Here is a 25,079-nt window from a genome sequence, read left to right as displayed (position 1 = left end):
CACGAAGCGTATGTTACAAAATTTTAAAGATGCCATTGAGTGTCACGATGCCACGCACACAAGCATCTAATTGTCGCCCTAATAAAAAAGCTATTGTTCTTAGGTAGTGCGGTATCTAGTTAGAGCACAGCGGAGAGCAATCCTTAATCTAAGAGTAAAAATATAAAATACATAAATCATTTATCCCAGAAACTCTGCTTCATGTTTAAAAGTTTAATTATTATATTTTTTATAATCGCAAGTAAAATGTTCGCAAAATACCTTCATTTATTTACGGTGTGCGTAGATTGATTCATCTAATCAATAACTCTTGTTTTTACGCATTAACTATCAATTTACATTTACTTTCTTGACTTACTCGTGTAAGGCATTGACTACTTGACGTTTGAGTATTTTTTGTTGCATCAATTTACATATGATGGACTTGAAATTATTTGTAAAAATATGAAGCTGTAAATGTTGATTTTAAAAAGTTGCAATAAGTTCTTGCCACTTCTTCTCATTAAAGCTCGGCAGTGGCGGTACATATAAAAATAATAGAAAACTTTTGACATTCATAAGTGTCAATTCCTTGACGTGAATAAAGTGATTTTGATTTGATTTAAAATGACCTAAAGTGACGTATCCGATACGACTACGATTATGTCTCGCGACTCCCCACCCCGTTTTAAATTAGAATATCTGTGCCTGAATAATTTATCCAGTACAAGGTAATGAAAGTTACTATTATTAGATATTTAAGGCAATAATACTCTGTACTATTATGTACTCTGTGGCAATACTGTCTCGTAATAAAACCTATTTTGTATCTTTAGTAGACAATAGCTAGACAGCTACAACTACCTTGTCTGGCAAACGATGTAGTAATGAAGCACAAATGATATGTGAAATAGTATTGAGTAGATTATAGTGCTAATCTAAGACTAGAGTACTCCTAAGAATGTAATAGAAAGAAAAAAAATTTGAATAAATGTGTTATAACATTCATGACTCGGAAACAAACATCCATATCGGTAATGGACCCCGGGACCCTCAAAAAGAGAGAGATCTCAGTAGGAAAGATCACTAACCACTGAGCTATACGAGTCGTACCTAAAACACCATACTTTCACAATTAAAAAAAGTAGTGATGCAATTGATAGGATAATTCATTACTATTAAGTTATCAAAAAAAATATCTTTCAGAAAACAATTAAATTATACTAGAAAAAAAATGTTCTCCGTATAATCCAATCGCAACTGTTTGTAAATTTCATTTAAAAAAAGTAAAAGGAGTTCTTTTATAGGATTTCACTTTTACTTATTCTTATACCTATATAGCATACATTATTTACTCAAATTCAAATATTTTTATTCAAAATAGGATATAATATCACTAAAAAAAAATACCACACATTCGAAATAGCGTGCCTCAGATCTGAGAAGAACGGGCGCAAGATTCCAGCGGGCGTATTTTTTCCCTTAATTTAGTTACATTATAATATAATGTAGTATATAAAATAGTAATAGAATCGAGATGCGTTACTAATTTTCCGGTAGGTGCTTGCTCTAAGTTAGAGGGTCACAAGTTGGTTCGGGAGTACGTAGTAACAAATTCAAATATGTGCTATTTGAATTTGTTACTACGGTAACTTAATTTTTTTATGACAATAAGGGACGAGACAAGCAGGACGTTCAGGTGATGGTAATTGATACGACCTGCCGATAACTCAATGCATTCCTGCTCAGGATTCTCGAAAAACCCAAATTTCGTAGCGGCACTGCAATTGCGCTCGTCACCTTTAGACAAGATGTTATGTATCATTTGCCCAGTAATTTCACTAGCTACGGCGCCCTTCAGGAAAAGGCGCCGTTGTAGTACTCTTAATCTAGCCGGCATCCTGTGCAAAGAAACCTCCCACTGGTGAAATGTTGCATATAAAGCAGATTATATAATGGACTAATGAATCACATGAAGATTAATTAATAATGCTCAGCATACATTTATCCAAATAATTAATTTATTATAAACGTTAAGTAGATGATTTCAAATCCTGTTTTGAAAAAAAAATTTGAATTTGAATTCCAAAAGGAACTCCAACTTTTTAAAAACCATTTATAGTATTAATTGAAACAATTAGAAGTATTATGCGACCAGGAACAATAGCGTTTTGTCTAACAGCTAATATGCTGTGTGTATAATACTGCAGTGATCATTGTTTGGCATATTGTTGGGGATGTATACGTCCCACTTTTATTGTTTAATTTTGTCTGGCTGCCGTCTGACCCGACAGGATATCCCTTGATACAAATACAGCACGTATACTTGTATTATTTGTAGCATACAATAAAATGATGAGATCTCAATTCGAGTGGCCGGTGAGTTGTTTGTCTATAATCTACTTAGATTTTTCTAACATATAGTAAAGAAAAAAAATACGATAAAAATTGGGAACTAAGTTTAATTGGTTAAATAAATATTGTACCTAATTTAGTTTGCCTGTTGGTAGAAAACAGATTTTTTATTAATAATAGTTATAATATTGAAGTTAAATTCATGTACTTATAGTCGGCTTAAAAGATTGAAATATGGTAAATACTAAAATTAATTTAAAATCCTTTCAAAAATAGATTTTTATCCGTTACTTTATTTACTGTTTAATTATTTATTTATAAAGATGTGGTATACTTATTTTTACACTTGATTTGATCTTATTACAAGATTGAATTTTTGTTTCAATATTACCTTTTTTAGTCCTGAATTAAAAATATAATTTTAGAAGTTCTAAAGGTGTGGGCGAATTTTCATTGATAATTACTAATAATAATTTATTAAATTTGGAACGAATAGATATTATAAATTTCAATAGTTAGAAATTAAATTCTAAATAGGAACTCATAAAATATTCCTTAAATTTTGGAATACGGATTTAAGTAATTATTCAGTCTATGTATTTTTAAAACAAAATGTAAACTCTTTTTATATCCCGAATTGAACCATTATTCGCCTAAGGTTTTAACTTTTATTATTCTAGAAATAAAAAATACAAACAACTTACCACTTCGCAGAAATACAAACGGAGAAGCACAAAATTAAAAAATATAATTTTAAATTTCAAAAATGGAATTCCACCTCAGAGCCACGCACGTACGAGTGAGTAGATAAAGAATGTTTGCGTGTAAGCATAACGCGCGAACGACCGCGGACACGACGCACGAGTGACTTGTCGCGTCTCGTGCGCGCGTTTATACCTTCATTCAAGGGCTGAACTTTCGCTTGGCAAAGGGTTGATCGCACCCTATACAGTCTAGTTAACAAGTACAATACAAGTTCTTTGTTCGCGGGGTATATGTTCCGTAAATATGCCGCGAATACTGAAACCGTGAATATGGAATTGTAATTTATATGTTCCTAGGTGACAAAAAAAGAACAAATTTGTTTAAAAAATCATTTTTATTGAAGTTTTTGACCATATTGATTAATTATTACTTTCAGACTAAGGTACCTAATGGTTTAAAGAATTTTGTAATTTTTCCTTGCTAGGCAATATTTAAGGCGCCTTTAATTGGTTGTAATAAGGTCTATTTTATTATTATTAGTTCAATTGACGTCGCGTTTACAAAGGATATTGGACTGGATTGCTATTGGATTGCCATTTTATTATTATATATAGTACCGAAGTAGTTTAGCCGCGAATATAGCAGTTTGGTCGCAGTTAAACGAGAATGAAAGAAGCGCAGATAAGGAGCTAAAGTTAGTAAGTATTTAGTTTACTATACTAAAATGTGTTGATTCTCAAGAAGCTTTCGCTTGTATTTTTAGGGGCTTTATTGATTAAACACTCATTCCATTCGGAATGACATCTAGAAGAATGTATCGAATGTATGTACTAGTATGTATGCACATAAAAAAACTGCAAATGTTATTAATAAATTAGGATGAAAAAAAGATTAATGTTTCGTTAATCATTGAAATGCTATTAATTTTGAAAAAGGGAGGAAATTTCCAATACAAATTTTTAGACTCTCGGTAGGTCTATTATTATATTTTATAATAATTGGGCCATTGCTAAAAATTTTAAGGAGCTTTATATCGTTAAATTATATGGGATTATATATTATGTTCTGAGGTGACAAAAAAAGACCAATACATAAAATAAATATTGAAGTTTTTGATTCGAATATCGATTAATTATTATTTTCAGACTAAGGTCATGAATGCTTTAAAAAATTGCAGTTTTTCCTTGCTTCGTGGGAAGGCTTTATACGGGGTCAACATATGTTGAGTGATCACCGCCGCCTACATTCTCTTCCAACACCAGAGAAACTACGGAGCATTGCCAACCTTGTAAGACATCGAATAAACGTTTTAGTATTACGATTTCGAGAAGCATATTTTAGTACGTAGCGAGCGAGTATCGAACCGGGGGTCCGTGGTGCTAACACAAATCACTTTGAAAGTTAAAGTTCTTCGTGACGACGATGCATGATGATAATGTTTTTCGGGGCTAATTTGCCCCTGAATCATGTTTTTATATATCCTTTTATACTTATATGTAAATTAATCAATTAATATTTTTTTACAAGTTTATATCGCGTCTAACTAAAAACTAAATTTTAACATAAGTTTTTTTTCCGAAAATTAACTTTTTTTATTATTATTTTTACATGATCAACGGATGTGGAATTAGATGTATTAAAAAGATAAATTCTCACTAGTCCTGGAGAGTAGCTCTAAAATGTCTAAAGTTCTAATGCATAAGAACCCTTAGGTTATTATTTTATTGCATAAATACATGTGGCGGCGACGTGGGGCGGGTCGTTCCCTTCCCTAAAATATGGTCGAGGGAGGCGATGGCTGGTCCATGCGTCATGCTCACATAATGCCTCTATTTATTAACGGTATGTGTGGATTGATGCATCTACTATAGTCAATAACTCTTGTTTATAAGTATTAATTTACTTTTTTTTTATTTTTTTTGACTTACTCGTGTAAGCCTTTCAGTTTTTGACATTTGAGTATTTTTGTTGCGTCACTTTGCATATATTGTAATTGAAATGATTTGTAAAACAATTAAAAAGTACATCTTGACTTAAAAGAGTGGCAATGAGTTTCTTGCTACTTCTTCTCATTAGCTCAACCCTTTACGAAGTAGCGGTAAATTCAATAAGAAACAATAATTTTTTTTTTGACATTCATAAGTGTCATTTCCGTGACCTACATGAATAAAGTGTTTTTGAAATTGAGTTTGAATATAAACATCCATGACTCGGAAACAAACATTCATATTTACCATATAAATGTATGCACCTACCGGGATTCGAACCCGAGACCTCTATACTTACATAATAATTTATAATTATATTATTTATTATAAGATTTAAGTAACAACCTAAGCTGTTCTCAAGTTAAACAATTTCAATATTAAATAAGTAGTTCAACTTATATTACTTTAAGTTCTCACATCTGTCGGACGTCCCGAGACGCAAACAATTTTAAATTTAATTGTGAATCTTCTGTACTGTACTGGTGAATGAATAAAAACTTTATGACAAGCTCACGTTGTTTTTTTTAAGTTATCTTTATAAAGTAACGCTGAGTATGTAAATGAAAAACAATAAAACATCTTACGATTATTATTACTTAAATGTTTACATAACTTTGTTTTACAGCTATTCAATGTATGATAAAAACGATCTTAAATAGTCAAGCACCTGAAGTTGTTTCTCTGACAAACAAATTATGCTTGAATTGGTTTGCTAAGAGGTAATAAGAGATTGTTGACTTTTTGAATAACAGTATTGGATTCTAGTGTCTTTTCTAACGGCCAAGACTACCCAGACAGAGTGGCTTGATTTATATTGTAGTCTTAGAATATACTAGTATATATATGACTGACAGACCGATAATAAGAGACCAATTTTGATTTGTCAATGTTTTTTTTATATGATCGGGGACATACGGGCAAGAGTCTCACGGAATGGGAGGTGGTGAAGCGCTCATGGACATCCGCAACAACAAGTGTTAAGAGATGCGTTGCCGGCCTTTAGGTGGGAGTATGCTCTTATCTTGAAGGCCCTAAGTCGTATCGGTTCGGGAAAACAGCAGCCGGTAATTTATTCCACAAAGTGGCTGTGCTAGGCAAGAAATTTCTTACAAAACGCACGTTGTAGAATACCAGACGTCAACGTGATGCGGGTGGTATTTTGTATTTTGACGTAAAGTCCGGTGGTGGAAATTGGCCGCTGGAATCAACCCGAACGGCTCCTCTAAGCACTCCCCGTGATAAGTGACGCAAAGAAATATTGAAAGGAACTTATCAAGTTTTAGATAAAAGACAAAATAGCGAAGAATGAAATACAGAAAAAAGATAAACTAAGAATTGCAAAAACTACACAATAGAATTGGGTAGGCCACATATCACGAGCCAGTAACGGAAGATGGAGCAGTATAGCAACAAACTGGTACCCATTAGATACCAAGAGAAGAAGAGGAAGACCTGGTAATAGATGGAAAGACGATCTTTTAAACTACGAAGGAGTTCTATGGGCCCGTACAGCAAACAATAAGGAGGAATGGAAGAAGAAGGGGGAGGCATTTGCCCAACAGTGGCATAAATAATATATTAAGTAAATTAATTAGTAATCGTTTTATAAGTAGGCTTAAATAATCTAGGTATTTTGTATAACTTGTAATTATAAGTAAAGAAATTATCGTATTGTATCTTTTTGCATTAATTCATTAATAAATAGTGCGAATTCAATGACACGTGTACTCTTTAATTACGAGTGGTTTTTAGAAATCCTTGTCAGAAAATGTTTAAAACCACACACATGGGGAAAATTTATTGAAAAATAAAGACTCTTACTGATTTTCTTACAGACGTTCTTCTCAGACATTTCCAATGGTTGAGAAATTTTCCAATACTTGGTAAATTTTGAAACTAAAATGTCATCTAAAGTTCTATTTTAAATAAATATATTAGTATTGAATTTGATCCCTAAAACACTCAGGCAGCCAAAATAATCGAAGTTTTCTGAGAAGCACTTGCTACTTTACTCGATCAAAGGAGAAAAGAAAATGTCTATCTTTTTTTAAATGATCGGTGCTTATCTTTGTGTGGGGTATACTACAAAGCCAAAGCTTCCAAAAAAAAAGACGTGTGGCACTCGGGGACTGCCGCGGTAAAGCTATTGCATAGTATTTTTTATCAACTTATGCAATTATAATTATTTATTTATTTTATTTATGCAGTATATTTTAATAAAATTAATTAAAAAAAAAAGCAAACGAGAAGTGAGTAAAATTTAACTTGCAAGATTTGATTACAGACAGACAACGGGACAGATGAAACTATATAAAAATGCTTGTCATAATAATAAAAAATAAAAAAAAATGTAATAAATGTCTAGACGTACCCCAGGCTCGAACCTGGGACCTTCTGCACAAAAAGCATACGTGATAACCGCTGTTCCACGGCAACTGAAATGACCGTGTCGAAATATCTATATACATCTTGTAAGTAAGTGTTAGGTTTTCTTCGTTACGGAATTTCTGGATTTGGTCTCCACGCTCAAGGCCCGCGATAGAAGCTATGCAATAGCTTAAAAACAACCAAAAAATCATTTTTCAAGTTTTCTTAACATACCCCATATAACTTTCTTGCACTTTGATGATAATAATTAGTAACATGTTCCTTTTAAGACTTACAATTATTATTATCAACATAATTATACTGTGTATAAAGAAACACGCAAGCAGGGAAGCATTTAGCCATAATTAACAACTGTACATCAAAGTTAATCCTTCACGAACCTGCCATAATACACGCACTAAATAATGCTCTAGAAATTTTAATAAGGTGCGTCTATAACGCGCGAGAGTTACGCGATAAAATAAAAATACGTATCTTCTCATTTCTAATGCGTTTCTTATAGCTGATCTGTATCTGTGGATTTCACTGCAGACATGCTATTGTTATAACGGGAAACGTAAGATTCTTTTTATGTCAGCCATCAACAGATGGAGTACACTTCGAAATATATTTATTTACCATAGGGAGTGACAATAACATAACATATTGCAGCAACACTTGCTAAACGTCAGGACGCTTCATCAGTTCGTAGAGTGGCTATGACATGTGGAGAAACTGATAAGAAACTCCCAGCCCATCTTATATATCATATAACAACTTAGCTTACATGATATCTATATATACAGGTGTCCCAAAGTTAGTAACATAGTATTTTAAAAGAAAGGAACAACGTAAAATGAATGTTTTCCTACTTGGATTGGTATGAATGGACCGATTAGATGGCCGGCCAGATCCCCGGACCTTACACCATTAGATTTCTTCTTTTGGGGATACGTGAAAGATATGCTATACAAAATAAATACAAAACGTGGGCGAGTTACAAACAGAATTGTGCCATATCATATAGAGTATTCACCATAAAATTATAAGAAAATCAACAGGCAGCGGACTCATTAAAAGATTGGCGATTTGCGTAAGACATTTTGAGACAGTAGATCACATTTTGAGCATTTAATTAATTAATTTACAAAAAAATACCCACTTAATTGACTACTTTCTTTTAAAATACTATGTTACTTAAGAAGAGTTATTAGTTTTTGGCCATTCTTTCGATTGGCATCATAAAAGTAGGGGTGTTTTTTTTTTACATTTAAGTCGGTTCGATTCCCAGGCGAGGCATGAAATTTTTAGAAAATCTTTGAATGCAGAATTAATAACTTTTTAAAATAACATAGTCTCCTTACAGTAAAATAGCCTATCTTCGATATTTAAGGTACTTTCCCTTAATGTCCCATAACTTTGGGACATAATGAATATCGTCTTTGTTTGAAGCTCTTTCACGCCTAAACTACAGATCGTATCGACATGCAACTACCACCATTCGATGCGAAATTTATCCTAGATGCTTTATGGCTACGTTTTAAAATCCATGGTATCTTCCTTTTTAAATTCGCCCAGCGTAGTGGGCGGGAATGGCAATGGGAATACAACTAGCTGACCCGGCAAACGTTGTTTTGCCAAATAAATTTTTATTAGAGTATGACCGTTTCTTGGACATTGCAACATTAATTTATATTTCTAAAATATAAGATTATTTTTCTAAAATAAACGTAGTCTAAGTTACTCCTTATTACACCAGCTACCTGCCAATAAAATTTCCATCAAAATCGGTTCACCCATCACCCAGAGATTAGCCGGAACAAACAGACAGACAGACAAAAAATTCTAAAATATGTTAATTTGGTGTATACGTTTGGGGAGTGTTCCGAAGAGTTGTTCAACCTCATTCCTGCCGCCGAATTCCATCTTCGCACGACACGCCACAAGTTAGGACATCATTCCCACCATCTGGATGTGTGGCGGTCCTCCACAGTGCGGTTTTCAAGGAGCTTTATTCCACGTACTACAAAGCTGTGGAATGAGCTTCCTTGTGCGGTGTTTCCGGGACGATACGACATGGGTACCTTCAAAAAAAGCGCGTACACCTTCATTAAAGGACGGCAACGCTCTTGTGATTCCTCTGGTGTTGCAAGAGAATGTGGGCGGCGGTGATCACTTAACACCAGGTGACCCGTACGCTCGTTTATCCTCCTATTCCATAAAAAAAAACGTACCGTATATATATTCATATACATTTAGTAAAAAACGGTTATTTCAATATAACAAACATACACTCCAATTTTATTTATATATACCTATAGATTTGAGGTGGTCTGCGCTGAACTAGACAAGAACCATCATTATTGGACGCCCATATAGTCGAATGGTTAGTGAACCCTGACTACTAAGCTAGAGGTCCCGGGTTTATATGATGAATATGGAGGTTTGTTTACGAGTCATGGATGTTTATATGCATTTATGTATGTTTAAATAAGTATACTGTATTAAATATATCGTTGACTTGTACCCATAGTATAGGCTATGCCTAGTTTGGGGCAAGATAATTTGTGTAAAAGTGTGTCAAAGAAGCTCTAATATGTTTATTGAAATTTTGATTCAGTAAGTCCTAGTATACTTTCGGGTATTGTAAAATTTAACAGTAGTTAACTTATTAAACGGCACGTAAAGTTTATTATATCTTCACTCAAATCACAATTTTTCCTATATTTAGTATGGTGGCATATTATAAATTGCTCTAATATGCCACTTTTGGAGCACATATACCATGAATATACACGGCATTTCCCCACAATATCAAACTATGACATAATGCTAGGGAAGTACGTAAAAAAGACCAAATGAGCTGCATTCATTTATTCACTGAACAAACTCCTTTTTATGAAATAGAAATGATCTGACGAGTGTGAGTCATTTAAAAAAAAATAGTCGATGACGTGTGCTGGTTCGCCTGTGTCCTAAAACATTAGCAACGAAAACTATCGCTCGTCAATGAGCTAACTCTTGTATGAGTGCTTGGTTGCCTGGTATACAAGTAAATAGTTTCTTGTGAAACGCGCGATTGTGAAACACTAGACGTCAACTGACTGTCAGACTGATGGGGGGCTCCTTTGCACATGAAGCCGGCTAGATTATGGGTACCATAACGGCGCCTATTCCTGCTGTGAAGCAGTAATGTGTAAACATTACTATATTTCGGTCTGAAGGGCGCCGTAACTAGTGAAATTACTGGGCAGATGAGACATAACATCTTATGTCTCAAGGTGACGAGTGCAATTGTAGTGCAGCTCAGAATTTTTGGAGTTTTTCAAGAATCCTGAGCGGCAAACATCGGGCGAACGTCCTGCTCATCTCGTCCCTTATTTTCATTAAAAAAAAGTCTCAAAAGCTTCAGATAAAAATTGCTGGTACTTTAAGTCATTCTCAATAAAAATATATAATATAATATAATATAATATAATATTGACACAGTTTAACACAAACTATCTAGCCCTAAACTAGGTACAGCCTGTACTATGGGTACCAGACTGTCTATGATATATTTAATCCAATAAATATAATATCTGCATAAAATATAAACATTAGATAATTTATGCGTCTAGATGGCGCCTCTGGTTGTTAGAAAACCTAGTGTGCGAAACAAGCTACGTTTTACAAACGCGATATGTATGGCACTTTGTATGCGTGCATTGCTCAAAATAGAGATTAACTGTCGACATAAATTTTTTTCGACGTTTTCACAGATGTCACAGTCTTTCTAGACGTATAAATGATTTAACAGCATAGATATTTATTGAAGTAGGCGTTGCTTTGCGGAAATCCATAATTATACAAATGATTTTAGTTTTCTTTAGGGTTAATTCCGCCAATATTTGTTTTTAAACAAATTCGACACGTGTTTCGCCTCTACACGAGGCATCCTCAGGACGTGTTGTCTCGCCAAAATCTGGCACGAGTCAGCTCGGCACAAATATTGGCGGAATTAACACAAAAGAAAACTTAAATCGTTTGTATAACATAGATATTCATCATATAAATTCGAACCCAGGACAGTTAAGCTGCGAGCTCAGGGTCACTAACCACTGGGCAATGGCTGCCGGTTATAGGGCTCCCGTGTCCCAGTACGGAACCCTTGTGCCTAAAACTTATATGACTTCCCCATATTCATTATACAAAAATAACAAAAGTGCAGATATGCCTGATGAACAGCAGACCCCGTCAATTAATACATCCGCCCTATTTCACTTAGTGTGTAAACAAACACCTCTTTAACCCACTGATAAAACAAAGGAACTTGTTTTCGACTCGAGAACCAATCGCTAACTGCTATTTATTTTTGTCACGCGTCACGTCCACTCAAATTCAAATTTCGAATGTTAAAATACGAGTAACTATCGTGTCCATCTCCAGGTCATCGACGTGTGGACTCTATTTGATCTGATTCATTCAAAATGTGCATGCTTTTAACTGTATTTATCTACACCCATGCTTTAAATCCTCTATTAAAGAATCTTAAATAGTTAGCTTATTTCCAAAAATAAAACACCCAATGTCCTAATAACTATTACATCATCTAACCGAGTGTTGTAATGAATTCAGTACAACATTATATCATCCGTTTTCATAATAACACTCCTTTGGATGATATTATCGTAACTCGGACTCGCTTTTTTAATGTTTGCAGTAAGCTAACTGTTTCAGAATCTTTTATAGACGATTCATATTATGGATAGATAAAGTCTTGTATGCAACTGTTGATAATTAGGTAGTAAAACACTCATGTGTAACTATTATTCCCGCATTAAACCCGCATTCGTATTTTAATAATCCTTAATACACAACAGATGCATATAATATATATATATACTAGCTGACCCGACAGACCTTGTTCTGTACATAATAAATAAAATACTGATTTTTAATGAATTTGTCAATAATATTTCATAACATCAAGAATTATTTCGCAATTTATACGTCCTGTTGTTATAATGAAATTGTTTCAGAGCAGAACTGTCAAACCGTGCGGCGTCAATAAATTCTCTCATAGAAAATATGTCCATACAAAACAAATATTGGAATTTAAAATAATTATGGGTCTCAAATCAAAATAAAAACTATCCTATCTCTCAAGTTAGACTAAAAAATAGAATATCCGTTCACTAGTTTAGGAGTCCATCGCGGACAAACAACGTGTCACGTAATTTATATATTATATTAAGATATTACTTATTTGACATTAAAAAACCAAGGCAAGTCAAACGAGGTGTTTCCACAACAAAATACAAGATACATAATGTACCAACTTTTTAAATTATTGTGTAAAGCATAGAATTTCTGCAGGCCATGGCACCGTTTGAGGCTGATCATAAAATCTGATCACATCATCATCACCCGACGATGACCATGATCCTCAGTCATGAGAGAATGACCGCCGAAAGAGAGTATGACCGCCGAGAGAGAGATAGGATGTCTGCAGGATAGCGGCAGTATGTATAACCATGAGTACAATTTCTTGCTCTTCGTGTCCCTTCTAAAGCCCCACCATCTGCCCTACGTCACGTAAAGCAGCATGACATGAAAGTTTTTGACGACACCTATAGACCAGTGGTTAGTGACCCTGCCTACTAAGCTAGAGGTCCAGGTTCGAATCCCGGTAGGTGCAATCATTTGTATGATGAACATTGTTGAACATGTTTGTTTCCAAGTCATGGATGTTTATATGTATTAAATATATCGTTGTTTTGTACCCATAGTACAGGCTATGCGGTATATGATAATTTGTGTAAAAGTGTGTGAATACTATTATTAGTATTTCAACAGATTTTGTCCTCGACTTTAGGTCGGTAATGAACCTAAGTACGGGCATATGCCAAGTAACTTGGTTCAAGCGTTTTGCGTATGAAGATGTGGTGTTGATGAGTTGTGTGTTAATGAATGATGATTGGTATGATTTTCGTCTTGGATTGTCAAAGAAGTTGGGTTCATAAAAGGGCGGACTATAGAGCAAGTATCTATAATTATTGATTTTTGTAAGGGAATATATGTATTATTATTATTATTTAACCCATGCATAACACTTGTCAGACCATTCCATACAAAATTTGTAACTATAACAAGGAATTCGATGGTGCAACACATTCCTCCTCTATGTTAACGTCAGCGTTATTGTTAACGTTAAGTTTGACTTAAACCCTAACTATAACAGCTAATATAATGCAACCCAGCCTTATTCTATGATTTTATCTCACGAAAAAACTACTGTAAAGTCATCAACCGTATTATTTGCATCTTTATTATAACTCTCACACTCACATAATTGAATGTGTAACACATAACACTTCAATTGTACATTTCATTACTTGATTCGGTTAGAGTTGTTGGTGAAATCAATTTACGAATTACATAAGACATATTGAGATTCTACTTTCTTTTAACACATCTGGTTACTAGGTAGGTCCTAGTACAATTAGTTTGGCTGCAAAAGTGATTTAGTCTGCTTTCAAATGCGATCACAAAAAGAACAGAGAAGTGATAATATTCTTTCTAATTGAATCTATTCCGGCCGAACTAGATGTATATAATGAATACCTGTCAGAAATATTAGACGAACTAAGTTAAGGCTATGGGTTGACTCTCAAACAATATAATATATAGTACCACTTTAAATGTACTCGATCAATTTCTTTTTATTTATTTATTTATGATTCCTTTTGAGTATATTAAAAATAATAGAGAATAGATACGCCAATTAAAAGGAATACTAGTAACAGTACTATAGTGTGTGACATAAGACAAAAACGAACAATCTATATATATAAAAATGAATTGCTGTTCGTTAGTCTCGCTAAAACTCGGGAACGGCTGGACCGATTTGGCTAATCTAAGCTAGTCCAGAGAAGGTTTAAAAGGTGAATAAATATATAAAACCTCAGAATTAAATAAAAACAACGATTTTGATATTTCTTTGAATCGTTCCCCGTCATTCAGAAATCATATTAAAATAATAGTTTATAATGAATAACTAATTAGATAATAACTGTGTGTGTCATAATATCTGTTTTAAACTTATTTTATACAAAAGGTTATTGAAGCAGTACGAAATCGGCCGGGTCAGCAAGTACTTTATAAAAATTTGGAAAACTTACAAGAAAAAATTAAATAGAAAGAAAAGAAGAAATCGTAACCATATTGAGTAACTGAAATGGGGAGTAGGTTGTGTGATGTGAGTGAATGTGAGTGTTTGTTGTTCGAATGTAATGTTTAAATTAGGGTGTAACGATATGTTTGACGGTTAATAAATTATCCTGAATAAACTGTTGACTGCAATTTAAACAGTTTAATATCAGTTTTTTGAACCTCAAACGTGATAAGTTGCTAATGTCAACGGAAGAAAACTTTTTATTATGTCAGAAATTCAAGTTTTGTATAAATATATGAAATTTATTAATTGCGTCGAATACAGCATACATTATAGATCTTAAATTTTATTATATTATTTAGAAACTATACTATGTGTAGTGAAAATACTATAAAGTCGGTATGTCAGCGCCATCTAGAATCTTGCTAACTACATAAAGGCAATGAAAATTGAAGCAGAACAACGAGCATGAGCTAATTTATTTGCTCATTTCAGCCGGAAGACATCCACTGTTCGACAAAATACCTCCCCCAAAGATTTCCACGACGATCGGTCCTGCGCCTCCCTCATCCAACCTAGTCTGGCGGTCTTGACCAGATCTATGTGCTATGTCGAACTATGAGCCCTACCCACTGCCACTTCAGTTTCGCAATCATTTGAGTATCATATTATGTCGGTGACTTTGGTTCTCCTACGGATCTCCTCATTTTTTATTCGATCTCGCAGGGAAACTCCGAGAATATCTCTCTCCATTGCTATAGATATTATGTTTATATGAGACAATTTTAATATTTTAGTTTAAGTCAAGCCTGTATCGCAATAGGCTATCATCCATGGCATTGAAAAACTTTCAGAATACTGTAATAGTTTCAAAGAAGCTTGAGAACTGTCAAATGCTTGATTATAATAGAGTCCGCACGTTCAACTGTTGTATAATATGCAACAAGAAAAATACTAATGGCTAAAGAAGAAAAACCTTACATATCATAAAACAATTACCTTATCTTAACAATAAACTTACTTATATTTAAAATATTCATTTTGACTGTAGAAAAAAGCCATCTCCTTAATGTTACTTTAAATTGTTTAATTTTTAATTTGTTTACTATTTCCGGTTAATGGTTAGTTAGTTTGAAGTCAGTTGACTTCTAGCATAACAATTTCTGTAACATATATGGAAGAAAGAAGGAAAGACATTTTTTTATTTGGAAATGTATAAGTAGTTTGTATAAATCCAAAAGATATAAGATAAAAATAAATATAAACTTCAGATTGATTAAACATGCTAAAAACAAGAAGACTGGAATATTTCTACTATATACGATTCAAAAAATGGTCCCAACTCAGCATGTTTGCTGGTTTGAAAACCAATCCTGGTCTTCCGTTGGGCCCTTTTGTGACGTCACGAAAAATATTTTAATATAAAATAAAAGCAAAACTTTATAATGGTAGGAAACTAAAAGCAACGTGGTATAAAAACTAAATCATATATCTTTTATAATCATTAGTAATTACTGATTACGATATCTTACATTAAAGAATTGTGAATTTCAGATAATTTTTTGCAGCAGTGAGCGTTCGTTAAAAATGTTATATACCAATAGAAATTTTTGTTTCATCGGCAATAAACATTGTACCATTGTTCAGCCATCCCAACGGCGCGATGGTTTCCAAGCACTTCTTGACTGATAAAAAACAAAAGATTTTGTAATTTTTTGGCAAGCATCTTTAGCGGAGTTGAGCAGTTTTGTTACGATGGGTATAAAATGTCAAGCTCGCAGGACACGTTACCTGATCAAAATTTCGTAAAAAAGTCGTTGAAATTATGGATGAAAGTTGATTTTTCTGTGAGATAAACTTTATAATGTAAAATGTTAGTTCTGTGTTATTTTTTTTTATGTATTCAATATAAAACATCTTTTGGTAGCCTGCCTTTTAATATATTTCCTTATTGAATACGAAAATCTACCGCCCAAGGTCACCTGTACCATACTAGAGGTCTAAAGAGGCATTGCCGGCTTCGTACATCGTATGGCTGTTTTTCCACTCACCGGTCCGGCAAAAATGCATGTGTGTTGTATATGAATTGTCCAGGGTTTAATTCAGTATTGGATGAATCCAAGATTCAACATCTCTGTGTTCGTATTTGCATCGTATACGTAACAAATAGTAAATATAGTTATATTTATATTCGTTAATATAGTCGATAGTTTGACGACACCAATTCTTATCCAAATGCTGTGATATTTATTGAGCGTAAATTCCGCCAAGTTTTATCTTTTATCAGTTCGACACACAATTAATTCGCCACGGGGCATCCTCAGGAGATGTTGTCTTGCCAAATTATGGAGAGACTGATTGAGTAAGCCGGAACCCGCTGTTTTAAATCCTCGTCTCATGAATTGATCGATTGTTGTGACGTATTACCCCGGAAGAGGTGAAAACATCATTGTCGTGTTGCAGTCCCTGTCAGTACCTACTTACTGTGAACTACCCAAAAACGGGCGTAAACCGGTTCACACTGGCTCAGTAGAAAAACGAAGTCTCGGTGCCGAAACTGCTCCAGCGCCATTCCGGTGTCAATCTATCTACCGAACGATCTATCGGTTCGGAAAAATTCGGCAGTTCATTCCGTAGAGGTTCCGGGTTCGAATCCCGGTAGGTGCTCATGATGAATATCATATAAATGCTTGCACCTACCGGGATATTTATTATAGATGTTTGTTTCCGAGTCATGGATGTTTAAATGTATTTATGTATGTTTATTTGAATATATGTATGTTTAATTGAGTATATTGTATTAAATATATCATCGGTTGTGTACTGCAAGTCATCAAAATGGCAGATATAAATTAACAGTCGACATATTTATGTTTGCTATAAGTCTTTCGCTCGTATGTTTTATATAAGACGTTAAGATGAACACAGTTTCACTACAGTTTTTATTGTAGTGTATATTTCACAATCACACATTCGTGACTGGTGGTTAGTGTACATTGCCGATTTAGTCCTAATCTACTGTTAATAACACTTTCTGTCTAATACCCTGAGGCAAGAAAGTTAACAATTATACTTAATAGACACTGGCGTCACCTAATGGCACTGTTTGCTTCGTGGTTCCTTACCTAATAATAACAACGGGAAGCTTTATAAAAATTGCATTAATTATTAATTAATTACATCTAATGTATAAAATTCTCGTGTCATGGTGTTAAACTTTGAACTCCTCCCAAACGGCTTGACCGATTCTCATGAAATAATTTTGAGTGCATATTGGGTAGGTCTGAGAATCGGACAACATCTATTTTTCATCCCCCTAAATGTTAAGGGTGGTCCACACCAATTATTTTTTTAAATTTGTTTGATTATGAGTCAGCATAAAAAATACATACAACTTCAAATTTTCACCCATCTACGATCAACAGTTACTTTTGTATCACGATTTTAATATCGGCAATAAAACGTTTGCTGGGTCACCCAGTATTATTATATTAAATCTTCTTTGACAAAAAAGGCTTACTATAGTATATTAGATACTTAGTAGATTATATAGAGGATAATGATGTATGGTTCTTGTCTAGTTCTACGCAAGCGCCCTAAAATTGTATGCCTCCCTATTTTTTTTATGAAAATAAGGGACAAGACGAGCAGGACGTTCAGCTGATGGTAATTGATACGCCCTGTCCATTACAATGCAGTGCCGCTCTGGATTCTTGAAAAACTCCAAAAATTCTGAATTATGCCTCTCTATGCTTTGCAACTGCGCTCGTCACCTTAAGACATAAGATGTGTCATTTCCCAATAATTTCACTAGCTACGGCGCCCTTCAGACTGAAACACAGTAATGCTTACACATTACTGTTTCACGGCAGAAATAGGCGCCGTTGTGGTACCCATAATCTAGCCGGCATCCTGTGGAAAGGAGCCTCCCAGACTGGTAAATACTAATATTATATTACATAGGCTAAAGTGTTAAATTTTGATCTAAAGTATTGCTGAGAGTTTCTTATCAGTTCTTCTCGCCATGCCAAAGCCCCTTTAGGAACTGATGTAGCTTTATGACATTTATCAAGTGTTGTTGCAATATGCTATGTTATTGTCACTCCCAATCTATATATATAAAAATGAATTGCTGTTCGTTAGTCTCGCTAAAACTCGAGAACGGCTGGACCGATTTGGCTAATTTTGGTCTTGAATTATTTGTGGTAGTCCAGAGAAGGATTAAAAGGTGAATAAATAGGAAAATGCTGCTAAATTAAATAAAAACAACAAATTTGTTTTTGCTTTGATGTGTGCATACATAATTTCTATGAGAGAATTTATTGACGCACGGTTTGACAGTTCTGCTGTGAAACAATTTCATTACGACAGCAGGGTGCATATTTTACGAAGTAATTTTTGATGTTATGATATTGACAAATTCATATAAAAACAATATTTTATTTATTATATAAAGAACAACGTCTGTCGGGTCAGCTAGTGGTAAATAAATATATTTCTATTTCATAGAAGACAAACGAAGTTATAGATCAAATGATGGTATGTGATGACATATATTTTACTCTTTAAACACCAAAACGTTGTTGTTCTTTGAGGAACTTGAAGACTTTTTAATTTTTTTTTTTTTCATATTTTAATTCATCTATTTATTAGTTCGTTATTTCTATGAGTATTAAGTAGTTGCAGCAAAATGTATATATGATAAATAAGTGTTCATCGCCGCCCACATTCTCTTGCAACACCTTGTTGACGGCCTTTTAAAAAAGTGCACGCGCTTCTATTGAAGGTGCACCAACGCACCACTGCAACGTACAACCGCACAAGAAATCCCATTCCATAGTTTTGTTGTATATGAAAGAAAGTTTCTTGAAAATCGTAGAGGAAGCTGTAGGAGATTGCCTGACATTCTGATGGTGGCGATGATATCCTAGATTATGGCGTGTCATGCGAAGTTGGAATGCAGCGGCAGGAATTAGGTCAATTTGCTGTTCGGAACACTCCCCGTGATAGATTCGGTAGAAGACACATAATGAAGCGACGTCTCTACGCTACGCCAAGTGATCTAGCCGTTCACAGAGCAAATCGGCTCCCCGACAAATCGAGCAGCTCTGCTTTGCACGTGCTTTGCAATGCGCATGTGGGCCAGCTTCAAGCTTTGCCGTGCTCCAAGATTGCTCAAAATTTCGGGATCCAGTATTTCGATACTGGGCGAGACATTAAGGGGAGGGTTATCGAACAGCGTTGATACTAAATGTTTTTTTTTGTGGTTATCGTGCAAACTTGTGTCTTCTGCTAATGTAATCGTATCGTGTAATATGCAGAAGTAACAGTTCAGAGTAAAAATATAGCCTTGGGGCACTCCAGCATTCACGGCCTTCGAGTTTGAGCAATATCTGTCAACAACGACCTGTATGCTGCGCCCTGTGAGGAAGTTGGTGGTCAACTTGCAAAAACTCTTGGGAAACCCAAATGTTGGATGTTTTGAAAGGAATGGCACCAAGATCTAAGGTCTTCACTATATCCAGATTAACTGCAAGGCCGCCGCCCATCTATGTGCTCGATCATAGCGAAATCTGTACTGTCAGTCGTTGATCAACTTATGACTGGTTAATCAGCTCTCCATGACTTTGGAGAGCAGGGAGTTAATGGCAATAGGCTTGTTATAGTTACCTACATAGTTAGCTACCGAGAGCTACTTCCTTTTCTTGGAATCGCATGGACAAGGGCTGCCTGCCATGACCAGGACTACGCCTTTCCAGTATGAGTATCCGAATAAGAAGATAAATGAGCACCGGCGTCAAGTAAACTCGTTCGCTCAAGTTCGAGTCGATCGACTAAAAGCCAATTTCTATATTAAATTGCAATCTTAAATTGGCGAGCCGTGCCTGATATTATAATCCATTTCCGGCTTTTGGCATTTCAATAACCGATCTACGGATGATAATTATTCAAGCCATCTATGGGATGACATGTTGTTATTTTTAGCTGGGTTTCAATTCTTTAAATTGAACTTTTAATTTAATCTCATATTAGCCTTCTCGATACAATTAAAAATTTCATTTGTATTTACAGGGTGTGATGTGACAACCTCGGAATATATAGGGGTTCCTTAGAGCTCCTTTTAACTGATAATATATATTCCGACAACTTCATGCGCGACCGTCCCACGGGGTTGTGGCGGGGACGGGGTACTAAAGATGTCAGCTGGTAGCGGGTTACGGAGACATGGGACGGGTCGTTCCCTTTTCTAAAATATGGTTGAGGGAGGCGATGGCTGGCCACTGCGTCATGCTCGTGAACGCGCGCTGGTTGTGGTGGCAGGATGATCCTGATTCCGGAGGCTCGGCTTCAGATTCTTATAAATTATTATATTATTTCATTTAATCGCTTAAAATGCTCACAGAATACCTGAACTTATTTACGTTGTGTATGGATGATGCAGCTACTATACTCAATAACTTTTATTTTGTATGACTTTTCTGACGTGCAAGGCATTGACTATTTGATGTTTGAGTATGTATGTTGCATCACTTTACATATTAAATTATAATAGAAATGATTTGTAAAACGATGAAAATGTAAATCTTGATTTAAAAGAGTGGCAATAACTTTCTTGCTACTTCTTCTCATTAGCTCAACCTTTTACGAAGTAGCTGTTGATTCAATAAGAAAAATATTTTTTTAACATTCATAAGCATCATTTCCGTGACCTATATGAATAAACTGATTTTGATTTGATTTGATTTACGGCACTCTCACGTGTTTTCCCTTCCCCGCAACACCAATAGTTAGATTACACTATTACTTACTTATTTGAATTTGAACTAAAGTAATAAATTTTATTTATTTATATGATTGTTTTAATATCATTTAATTTACGGGATAAATAATCCAAACTTGAGTTTAGTGTCAGAGATGAGAGTGTAGGCGCAATAATAGCATATTGCTATTGTTAAGATGCTGCCGATGAGTCGACAAAACCAAATGCAGCCTTGGTCACACCATACCGGCCTTTGTTTAGGCTCGCACTTCTTCTCTTTGCACTTTGTGTCGGCGAGATTGTGTCTGAAAATTGACACAATTCATAATCAAAGCCATATCCTTTATTATCTGCTGGTTATATGTATTTCGAAACCGATACGACTTAGGGGTCGTAAAATCAATGACGATCCGAGCAAGTCATTCTACTGATGAAAGTTACCCAAAATTTTAAGTGGCATCGCAATTCGGCTGCAGGGATCAAGTCAAACAGCTCTCCAGAACTACACGTGATAAATGCGGTAGTAGAGACACAGTGAAAGTCTCTGGGCAAAATGAAGCGATAGAGGCGTTTGTATAAGTATTTTTGTATCTGTTGGTTTCATAATAACGAAAAGTGAACCCAATATCTAACAAATATTAAATTTATTGAGATCTTACCAGTTAATTTCATCATTTCTCCCAACATTTCATAGTTCATATTGAATTTTAATTGTTAATTGCTATTTAGTTGTTTTTGTAATGCTTTTAGTAATGTAAGTTATTAAAATTACTAATTGCAAAGAATGCATTGTATTGTTTTTAAGTTTTTATTTACATATTAATTATGCATATTGAGTTAGCCTGTAAGTGTACTATACTATTTTTATCATATCGTAGACCAGGGTCGAAAATTTTTAAACCAAAAAAAATAATGGTAGGACAAAATCCATTGGAAAATAGAGGGTAGGTCGCTCCATTCCCAATCTGTGGTATCATGGTCATATACGTTATACTAATTAACCTTTACCGCACAAACGTAATTAACAATTCTTTTAACAGGTGACAGTTCGACTTGATATCCCTTGAGACGACTCAATTTACAATTTAATATCTTTTGGTATATAAAGATAAGTCGTCGGTAAAAATATATTATTATATATTATAAAAAAAGACACCAACATCAATTACCGTTCAGACGCTCTATTGAGTTGTTTTGTTTGCGTGATTAAGCAAAGTTAGTGGTTTAAGTGCTGAAACACTCGTAAAAATGTCTCAACGCCCACGATATTTGCATCAGAAAAACTTAACAACAACGCCTATAATTACAGGCAACATTAATTAAGCTCAGCCAACTGATCTCCGCGTAATGATATTATAAAAACTAGTTGCAATAAATTTCCGCGGAGGCGATTAAAATAAATTTCGTTTTTCTATTGCATAGGACAGAAAAGCAATGGAGAGGTGTAAGGAGTTAAAAGTTTAGGTTGTTAAATATTGAGTAGGTACCGGACAAGCAGTTCGCTTGTTTAATTTCGTCGATGTATCAAGTGACGTTTAGTTGAGTGGTCACTTGGAAGAGAAAGCCAAATTAGTCTATAAAAGTTAGTGTTTAAGCATGACAGTACATCACTACGAACCACCTGCTTTCCCTTAAAAAAAGACATAAAATGGTAAGAGTAGCTGCTACTCCTTTAATTAATATAGTTATTACAGCATTAAAACGTATAATCTTTTTAATTAATATAATTATAACAGCATTCAATAAGTTGTCTACTGTTAAAACAGCAGTCAGATGTGATCAAAAATAATACTGAGAGTACACTTGTACAAAAGTCCTATTCATTCTTGATAATTTCGATTTGGAATGTGCTATGGACCTTACTTATGATCAGGAAAACGAGTGCAATACAGAGCTGCTCAAATTATCGAGGATTCAGTGGGTACAGTAAATGGCTTGTTCGCTTGGGTATGCGTAGAGACCGCGCTTCATTATTCCTTTTTTAAATTACAAATAGATACTTATTGTGTAGTATGAAACTTTTTTGAACATTTTAACCAAAGGGTAGTTAAGTCGCTTCCTTGTGCGGTATTTCCTGAAAAGCTGAATAATTCTGTTTTTGTGACGTTGAATTCTACATAAAAATACCTAATCTATTGCGTGATACTAACAGTAAAATTTTCAGCGTAGTGTCCTTAGTATTCATTGAGTTAACCTTGAATTAACCAGGTATCATCAGCCATATATCTGAAAAATATTCGAAAATATTTTAATACCATAAAAGTGTCCATCTCATTAAGTTGTACCTTTCAAGTGTTCAGTGTAAAAAAACCTAGACATATAGATTCGCTTCCTTTATATATATATATGTAGTTGCTACTACATAATTATCATATCCTCTCCGACAGTATTGTTATGTTTAAGAAGATAACTGCTTAGCAAAATATGTTCTATGATCTATGCGAATAAGAGAGAATAAAACATCACTGAATGAAATTTGGGTTAGTACTTAGTATCCCGTAGCACGAATTATGAGGTAAAAAATATTGTAGTTGATAGAGCTCTAGCTCACTCTAATTGCAAGGTAATGCACCGTGTCAGAGAAAAAGCATTATAACCTAACCACAAATTATGACATTTTCAAGGGTTGGGACGTTTTTATGGGGAGGAAAAAAAGGGAAACGCTTAGAATTCGTTTCTGGCACTCGCCAGGCTTTTCTGCTACTCTCGGTTCGGGCTTTGTTTTAACTGTTCTAACATAACCTAACCTAATAAATTTTTAGAAATTATAGTTGATAGAGATTCGGTCAACGATTATAGTGCTACTAACCTCACTACAATGCACAGTAAAACAGATAAAACACGTAAATAAAACACAGAACATAGGTACATTTGAATAGGTAATTAAAAATCAGACAAATGTGTTATGATAACTTTTTAAATACATAAAAACAGAACCATAAAATTAATAAAACCACTTTCCGACTGAAGTACATAGCATAGAAATAAGTAAAAAAAATTTTTCATCAATCACATTTCACAGAAGGCATCTCCCTTTATGAAGAAGTTTTAGCGGAAGATTAATTTAATTTTATTCATCCGATAATCGGATGACTAATTACTAATTTTAGACATTTCTTTTTTTTAAATTATTGTATCATATGTATGTAATTTAGTTTCTTGCACCCGTTCTTCTCAGGTCTGAGGCATACTTATTCGAATGGGTGGTATGTTTTGTCGTTCAATAATAAAAATATTATCTGAATTTGAATCACCTTTTCAATATCTTTTGTATTCCATCTTTTAGGGGCAATAAATATTTTTCTAAAAATTTTACCTTTCCAGCATCCCCCTTCATAAATGTTAACTCACATTGTGGGACCTGGCTAATAGGTAACTTGGTAAAAGGTTGTTTCCCTACTGCAGCTGTACGGCTCACACTTATATGCAATAAAATATTACAATTACTTACTTTGGACGTGTATCGTACCGCATATTATACGTAACGTAATTTAAACTAGCCAAATACAAGAAGAAACAAAAAAACCCAACCAATATACCAACGAAAGCAAAGAATTCTAAGTACCATAGAACATTTGTGAACATGCCATGCATTTCGATCGATTTACTTTAAATCAAATATAAATAATTGCCCATGTACGACAGTAATATTGTTGTTGTTTTTAAATAATAACGTTAAAGTAACAAGTTTGTAACGTCAAACTTACCTATGTCAAAATAATTTATTGTTTTCCAGTTGTTGTCACGTTTTATTTATATTATCTAGTAA

The 25,079-nt window shown here is 34.3% G+C and overlaps 1 protein-coding gene and 1 long non-coding RNA gene across 2 annotated transcripts in view; both read right to left on the bottom strand.

Moving 5' to 3' along the window:
- Positions 1–3,183, bottom strand: part of LOC126978640 (uncharacterized) — a 104,432-nt gene extending 101,249 nt beyond the window's left edge. Inside the window, exon 1 of the mRNA XM_050827633.1 lies at positions 3,039–3,183. The gene's annotated coding sequence lies outside the window, so the exon portion shown is untranslated. The remainder of the gene's footprint in view (positions 1–3,038) is intronic.
- An 18,250-nt stretch (positions 3,184–21,433) lies between these two features.
- LOC126978649 (uncharacterized) lies at positions 21,434–24,970 on the bottom strand. The gene is made up of 3 exons (XR_007732656.1): positions 24,762–24,970; positions 23,461–23,536; positions 21,434–21,615 (listed from the first exon to the last, which is right to left on the bottom strand). It is a non-coding gene; the product is annotated as an uncharacterized LOC126978649 (long non-coding RNA).
- Positions 24,971–25,079: the final 109 nt, after the last annotated feature.

This window comes from Leptidea sinapis, chromosome Z (genome assembly GCF_905404315.1).
Source record: "Leptidea sinapis chromosome Z, ilLepSina1.1, whole genome shotgun sequence".
NCBI lineage: Eukaryota > Metazoa > Arthropoda > Insecta > Lepidoptera > Pieridae > Leptidea > Leptidea sinapis.
The sequence above is the reverse complement of the archived record's forward strand: the minus strand, read 5'-3'. Positions and strand labels throughout refer to the sequence as shown.